Source organism: Aphelocoma coerulescens, unplaced genomic scaffold (assembly GCF_041296385.1).
Source record: "Aphelocoma coerulescens isolate FSJ_1873_10779 unplaced genomic scaffold, UR_Acoe_1.0 HiC_scaffold_76, whole genome shotgun sequence".
Taxonomy (NCBI): Eukaryota; Metazoa; Chordata; class Aves; order Passeriformes; family Corvidae; genus Aphelocoma; species Aphelocoma coerulescens.
This window is the reverse complement of record NW_027184062.1, coordinates 52,943-61,509: the sequence shown is the minus strand read 5'-3', so window position 1 is coordinate 61,509 and position 8,567 is coordinate 52,943.

Here is an 8,567-nt window from a genome sequence, read left to right as displayed (position 1 = left end):
GTTTGGATATTACAGTCCACTCTTCAGGTTCTTTTACAGGTCCTTTGATTCTGCTGGCATGGATCTACCCTCGTTCCTTGGTCTGGATTGCGGCCTCAGTCATCAGCAGTACCTGAAAAGGACCCTCCCATTGTGGAGTCAAAGATTGTTCTTTCCATGTTTTTACTAGTACCCATTCCCCTGAATGGATATTATGAATTTTGAACTCCAAAGCTGTGGTTTGAGGGATCATTCCTTTCAGCCGCAAATTTTCAAGTGTTCTGGCAATTGCGGTGACATATTTTTTGACACTTACTTCTCCTACTTCATAAGTGGCTGTTTCATGTTGAGCAGTAAGGAAGGGTAATCCGAACATCATCTCATAAGGAGACACTGCCAGGTCTGACCTGGGCTGTGTTCGGCCTCTCAACAGAGCCAAAGGTAAGCATTTTACCCATGACATTTGAGTTTCAATCATTAATTTTGTTAAAGTTTTTTTCAAAGTCTGGTTCACTCTTTCTACTTGGCCTGAACTTTGTGGGTGCCAGGGGGTATGTAATTCCCATTTTATTCCCAAGGCTTGAGTTATTTGTTGTAAGACTTTGGATGTAAAATGTGTTCTTCTATCTGAGTTTATTTTATTAACCATTCCATATCTGGGAATAATTTGTTCCAGAAGGGTTTTGCATACTATGTTAGCTGTAGCTCTAGTAGCAGGAACTGCTTCTACCCAACAAGTTAGGTGGTCTGCTATTACTAATAGGAACTTCCATCTCTGTATTTGAGGAAGTTTAGTGAAATCTACTTGGATACTTTGGAATGGTCGCAGAGCTAACTCACGGCCTCCTAATGTTGTTTTTCTCATTATTTTCCTAGTCACTCTTTGGCAAGTTCTACAGTTCCCAGTTATTTGTTTTGCTACCCCAAAGATTCCAATACACCCATAATTTTTTAGAAAATGATCACACAAGCTAGCTTGAGTACCCCAATGAGTTTTTTGATGCATATCTTCTAATATTCTCTTAGTGAGTGGCTTATTAAGTAACTGTCTCCCATCAGGAAGTTTCCGTTTTCCAGATTGATCTTGTTCTCCCCCTATCTTAAATAATTCTTTTTCTTCTTCTTTACTAAATTTGGGGATTTCCAATTCTCCCCTTTCTGGGGTCAGGATTAACATAATTGGTTCAGTCCCATTTTCTGCTGCATCTTTGGCTTCTTGGTCTGCTAGGTTATTCCCTCTTATTTCTGGGGTCATCCCTTCTTGGTGTCCTTTGATATGCACTACGGCTATTTCTTCAGGCAATTTTAATGCTTCCAACACTTCTGAAATCAGGCCTTCATGTATCAGTTCTTTCCCCTTTGAATTTAGTAAACCCCTTTCTTCCCAGATCTTTCCAAAGGTATGTACTTTGAATCAGTATAGACGGTCCCCTTTTTGTGTGCTAAATGCTCCAGTGCTCTCTTTAGAGCGTATAATTCACAAGACTGCGCCGACCAATTTGAAGGTAGTTTTCCTTTTTCGATGGCCTGCATATTTATCCCATCGACTAAGGCATATCTTGACATTCTTTTTCCTTGCAAGCATCTGGATGAACCATCCACATATATTCTTTCCTCTTCTAAGAGGGCTTGTTCAGCTAGATCTTCTCGAACTTTTGTTTGGTATTGAGTAATTTCTAAGCAATCATGTGCCAGGTCATCTTTTGGTTCTCCATACAGGAATTGGGCCGGATTGAGGCTTTTGCTTGCTTCTATAGTTAGATCATTACTGTCAATCAGAATTGCTTCATATTTTAATAGCCTGGAGTCTGTTAACCATTTTTCAGCTTTTTGATTTAGCACATTTCGGACCGCATGGGGTGTGTATACAATCAGTTTACTTCCAAAGGTGAGCTTACGGCTCTCCTCCACCAAAATAGCGGTAGCTGCTATGGCTTGAATGCATACTGGCCAGCCACGGCTTACTGGGTCCAATAGTTTAGCTAAATAAGCTATTGGTCTTCTCACCCCTCCCCATTCCCGGACTAATACACCATGAGCTACTCCATTTTCTGCATTCACATATAAATGAAAGGGTTTTTCTAGTGAGGGTAAGCTTAGGGCTGGTACCGAGGCTAGTTTCAACTTCAGTTTTTCTAATTTATTATCATCATCATCTTTGGTCCATTGTATATTGTCTCCCCCTGTTAATTTTTCATATAAAAATTTTACTGCTTGTGTATATCTTTCAATCCATAATCTGCAATATCCCAGTAGCCCCAGCAGTCTCCTAACCTCCTTTTTTGAAGAGGGAGGAGGGAGGGATAAAATCCCTGTAATTGTTTCAGGACTTAGTTGTCAGCTACCTTTGCTTATCAGGTGGCCGAGATATTTTACTTCTGATTCCACAAACTGTAATTTCCTTTTTGATGCCTTTAGTCCCTTTTCCCCAAGAAAATTTAGAAGCTTTATGGTAGCTCCTTTAACTTTCATTTCATCTTCTCCTGATATTAGAAGGTCATCTCCATATTGGATAAATTGTATTCCTGGGGGAGTGGGGAAGGTTTGTAGTATTTCTCCCAAGGCTTGCCCAAATAAATTTGGGGCCTCACAATAGCCCTGTGGCAGTTTAGTCCACCTCAACTGGTTCTTTTTCCCTGTGTTTGGATCTTCCCATTCAAAGGCAAAAATATTTCGGCTTTCCTCTGCCAGTGGGCAGGCCCAAAAGGCATTTTTAAGATCTACCACACTAAACCACTGATGTTGAGGTGGAATTTTGCTTAAAAGAGTGCAGGGATTAGGAACCATAGGGTAGCAGGCCCGTGTTCTTTTGTTTACTTCTCTTAAATCTTGCACTAATTTATAATTTCCATCAGATTTCTTTACTGGGAGAATAGGGCTATTATGAGGGGATTTACAAGGTTCTAGTGTCCCATCCTTTATTAATTCTTCTATCACTGGTTTTAAGCCTTTTCTCCCTTCTAAAGATATAGGGTACTGATGTACACAAATGGGACCTTCTTCTTTTTCAATTGTGACCCTTATGGGGTCAAGATCTAGTCCACCCCTATTCCCTTCCCTAGCCCAAACCTCTCTGTTAATTTTGCTTTCATCTTCTTGGCTAAGTTTAAACACTTTGGCCGTCATTTTCCCTTCTTCTGGTATGACTCCAATCCCCAGTTGGATTTGTAAATCCCTTCCCAATAAATTGCTGCCAGCCTCAGGAGCTAACAAAGCATCCCCTATCCCTATTTTTGTTTCCCCTTCAATAACCACATCTTTAATGACAGAGACCTTAAATCCTTCCCCCTTTGCTCCTGTTACTTTTACCATATCATTACTCCCTTTTGGAATATTCATCACACAAGTCTTTTCTGCCCCAGTGTCAACTATAAATTCCAATACTTCCTCTTCGGGGCCTACTTTTAAAGTTATCAAAGGCTCCAGATGGTATTTATCCCCCCAAAAATAGAGCCCATGATTTCCCTATTTTTCTTCTGTGCGTGTCTCTTGAAATCTTTTCAGATCCCTCCTCAGGTGGGGGCATTCTCTTTGATAATGCCCTTCTTCCTTGCAATAGAAACAGGCATCCCTGGGTTGTTCTTGGAATCTTGATTGTGCTGAGGTTTTATTTTTCTCTTTTCCACCATTTCTGAATCTGGAATGTTTAGGAGTGTTACCTGAGGGCTTTAGATTTTTTTTGGAAGGTACTCTCTCGCATAGTGGCTATCATGATCTTTGCTCCCACTTTGGCTTTTTCTTCATCCCTCCGGACATATATATCTTTTGAGCTTCCCTTACTAGGTCTTGTAATGGTTTCTCATACCAATCTTCTATTTTTTCCAATTTTTTTCTAATATCTGGCCAGGCATGAGTGACAAAGTTAACTCTTAGCAGGGCTTGCCCTGCTAGGGACTCCGGGTCTCTCCCAGAATATTGTTTCATATTCTTTCGGAGCCTCTCCAGCCACTCAGTCAGGGTTTCTTCCTTCCCTTGCTGCCCCTCAAAGGCCTTTCTGACATTTTGTCCTCAGAGTGCCCCCTCTTTTATTCCCTTGATTATCAAATTACAATAATCATTCATATGTCCCCTCCCAGCTTCATCATTTTGGTTCCAGTTAGGAGGTGTAATGGGCATTTTCTGATCCCCGGGTGGACCTTGTTGGTTTTCTTTTCCCCAAATTTTTATTCCAGCAATTCTAATCATTTCTCTTTCTTCTTGGGAGAATATTATTTTCATTATTGATTGCATTTCTTCCCAAGTGAAAATGTTGGGACCTAAGAACTGGTCCAACATTTCAGCTGTACCTATGGGGTCTTCTAATAATCCTTTAATTTCTTTTTTGAAATTCCTAACCTCTGTAGAGGTTAGAGGAGCACTCACAAAGCCGCTTCCCCCTCCTCCCGTAGGTACTTCTCTTAACGGAAAGAAATGAATTTCTCGGCTTCCCTCTGTTTGTTTAGCAATGGAGGGCTTGTTGGGCTGCCTCGGAGCCTTAATGGCACCTCCTGTATTCTGGGATGGTGCTCCTTCGTTAAGAAGAGGGTTGATTTGGGAAGAAAGCACCGAACTCCCCTGGGGAGGAGGGGCAGATTCAAAGTCTGGCGCTGAAGCTGAATATTCTGTGGTGCAGAGGGTGGGGGTGGGGTATGGCAGTGAAGCCAGATATTCCGGAGCACAGGAGGCGGGCACCGGGGCTAAAGCCGGGTTTCTCAAGGCAGGAGAGGTAGGGGCTGAAGCCGGGACGTGTGACCTTTCCCTTGATGCAATTGAGGGTGCTGGGATTCCCGAGATATATGGGAAGGGTGGGATCCCCGGCATGGGCGGGGGCAGGGCTCCCCCCCAGCTCCATTGGGGCGGGAGGGCTGCCGGGGGAAAGGCCCCCGGTGCGGGCGGAGGGGGGGCTGGCGGGGGAAGCCCCGGAGCCAGGGGGAGGAGGGCAGCTTCTGGTGCTGGCGGCGGAGGCAATACTTCTAAAGGGTCTCAGCCTTTTTTCTCTTCTGTTTGCTTTTCCTCTGCGGTTTCTGATATTTTGAAGACTTTGGTTCCCAGAGGTTTTGTAATTCCTGTCCAGCAAGAAGCATATTCTCTCTCCTCAGGGTGAGATGGCTCTTTTGAATTTACAAATACATTTAGAGCCTGGCAAATCCATGCCTCATCAGACCCGTATTTTGGCCAGTACACATGATCAGATCTGATTTCCTTTTTTACCCACTCTTTCATGCAGAATTGAATCATTTTTACTTTCTCTTTTCCTTTTGTAGAAGGATCAGTTTCCCAGTTTGCGAGTTTGACCCCGAGGGGACTGTCTCGGGGTATATCCTCTGGCACCCTTTTATAATTTGAACTTAATTTACTAGGTTGTTGTCCCATTTTCCCAGGAGTTCTCTATTACTCAAAATACCAATTTATCCCCCCCTTTGAAATACTAATTCATTCCTTTAAAACACCAATCTTCACTGCTGTAAAATACTACCCACCCTTTCACAGTACAAAAAACACCAAAAAATTTATTAGAGCCCACCTTCCCCAAAAACAAAGTTAACTTCGAATTACACAGTTTTTCATTCACACATTCACTCTTTTTTAATATTTGTTCACTCACTCATTCCTACTCACAACAGAATAATAAGGTACCTCTTTCAAGTCACTTGTTAGTATCCACCCATGGGTATGATATAATCCTTAGGATTCTGGGTGCTCTTGGATTTCCCTCAACCCGGCATTGCTAGCATCCAAACCCCAACCTCTCTTGGGGTACTTTTAGGCCCTGGGTGCTCTTGGAGTTTTCCTCAACCCAGCATATGGGGGGGTAGCTCCCACTTTGCAACCCCTTCTCTGGGACCCCGTCCCAGTCACCCCCGGAGATTCTTTCACTCCGCTTATCTCTCGCTTTGTCTCCTCGCTGGCCGCTGTTCTCGTGAACAAGACGGAACGGCAGCACTCAGAGACTGCCACACTCGCTTCGCAGATCTGGGGGCAACCAGCCCACGTCTCATTCACACACGCTCATCTCCCGTAACCACCCCCTTTTTCTTTGGACAATACTTCCCAGTCCTGTTTCTTTTCCAGTGTCTGTGGGATTTTTGTCGAGAGCGCTCTCTTTCATTTGCTTTATTTTTGTGTCTTTCTTGTCCTCCGGGTGTTGCCCTGCTGCCACCAAATCACGCCAGAGGATGCTAAGCAAAGGTCCTGCCAACTTGGGCGGGAGGCGCCTTACCCTTGCTTCTTGAATCCTCCCACGCTTTTCAGAGGCGAGGTGTAGCTCCGGGACGAGCCCTTAATTGTGAAAAACGAGGTTCACTCTCCTGTGAGAATTTAAAGGGTTTAATATAAAGACAATAAGAGACACATCAAATAAAGCAACGGGGTAATGGCCGGGTGCCTTGGTGCTCTGCCAAGAGCACACCTGATGCCAGAGGTGAGTCTTTTTTATACCATTTTTACTGTCTGTTCTTTATTCATATTAAAACTTTTCCTGGAGCTGTTCTGCATGGCCACTCCTTGGTTCCGCCTTTTTAGAGCATGCGTAGTCTTCTGCCTTGTGGTTTTATTTCTCTTGATTCTTGGGGTTGGGCCCGCTAGGCAAGAGTCGATGGTAGGGTGGATTTCTTAATTCTCCAGACAGACAGGGCTGATTGCAGCTTTGGGCCTCTTCGTCTCTCCGGGCAGAGTGGTGATAACGGCTCTTGGACTCTCCTGGCCGCCTGTTCTCCGGGCGGAGTAGCCTTTGGGCCCTTTTGCTCCCTAGACAAAGTGTTGATTAGCAGCTTTTCGGGCCTCATCCTCTGTTCGTTTGGAGGTTATCTTACGTGCTCACACTTGCTAACATTCTTGCTAAAAAGAAAACTACATCCACACAGCAAAAAGCATTTCTAACATTATATAATATCTACTTTATACTTTGCGAGAAGCCAATATAATATATGTTTATAACACCTCCATTGGCGACCTCCTTTTCCCTCTGATTCAGCTACCTTGTGGTAGGTGCGATGGTGCTGAAGAAGGGTGGCGGCTTGGCACAGTTGCTGTCACAGGTGGATCTTTGAGTGGCATGTGTGAGGGTAGGAGGGTACGGCACCCATAGCTGAAGGCAAAAAAGGTCAGGGCATGTCATCAGCCGCAGTCGTGCTAAGTTGTTCATCTTTGCAAACTGCTTGCCGAGTTGTTCCTTTCTTAGGTAATGGGGGCTTGTATCAACCAGAACTGCAAATGGTCAGTATTTGCAGAGAAGGTTACTTGGACTGTTGTTGAAGTGAGTGTAGCAGTTTCTATGGCATTCTGCAAAAAAAGTGACAGGTCTCCCTGTGTTCCCCAGTTCTTAACAAAGATGAAGTTAACAAACCCCTGAAAAGAGGTTTTGCAAAACTTCAGGGATATTTTCCTACTAGTACTGTAGAGACAACCATAGTCACCTTGTCTTTCCAAAAGTGAAGGTTCCCTATTTTTGTCCAAGAGCATCAAGTGCTTTTGATCAGCGTTTGTGTGCATGCATTAGCCTCGTTCTTGCTCTTCCTTGGAGAACTTTTACAATACTCACATGATCTGTGTAGGCTGCAGACTGCAGTGGTGAACTTCAAGGCTTCCAGCAGAAGGGAGATGCTGTCCACGTTTTGGATTCTCCTTAGCCTGAACCTTCAATGTCCAATAACGCAGCGTTTGGTGCTCGAGGCACTGACTCTGGCGTGCCCCTGGTCAGAGACAGTCCAGCTGCGTTACCTCCACGCGTCGCTGAAGCGACTTCGGGATCAGGAAAAGAGCTTGCTGGGCTAGCTAGCTGGCTTCTTTGCAGAGGGAAACACGGCAGGAGCCGTTGATGTCGGCTCACGTTAGCTCAGAGACAAAGGAAGAGAGGGGCTGTTCAGGTCTGGCTTCTAACAGGTTTAATGCGATAGGATGAGGATGAGGTCGGATTGATGGGAATCCGCTCCTCGGAGCCTTGTCCTCAGTTTTATAGGGAATTTGAAAACCCCCTGTAACTATTCCTGAAAAGACCTGCCTTGCTAAATTAGTGCCTTTTAAGTCTTGTGTCCCCAGGATAGAACAACAAACTCACAAAGATAACAGCAGTGGATCTACAGGACTTCTGCAGGCCTTCTGGACTGCAGACATCTCTGACCAAAGGCCACAGATGACGTGTACCCTGATCCTGCCGAACGCCCGTCCGCCCTGGACTCAGCTTCAAGGTTTGATTGATACTGGTGCTGATGTAACTATCATCTCCTTCTCTGCGTGGCCTCCCTCATGGCCTTTACCCCCAGTGGGATCGGCCATCACAGGATGAGGATGAACCACACAGAGCTATTGAAGCGAACGGCCTGTGACGGTGAAGGACTCAGAGGGGCACACAGCTACAATTAGGCCTTATGTTACTACCACTTCCCTTAACCTTTGGGGACGGGATGTGTTGGCAGCCTGGGGCATACGGATCGGGACAAATTTTTAGCAGGGGTCACTGTGCGCAAAGGTGCACAGTATCCTACACTGCCTTTGCAGTGGTTGATTAACACACCAATCCGAGTCAGACTCTGCTTAGTTAGTTGAATTAAGGGCTGTTATCATGGCTTTTCAACGATTCTCACAGGAACCTTTGAATTTGGTTACTGAAG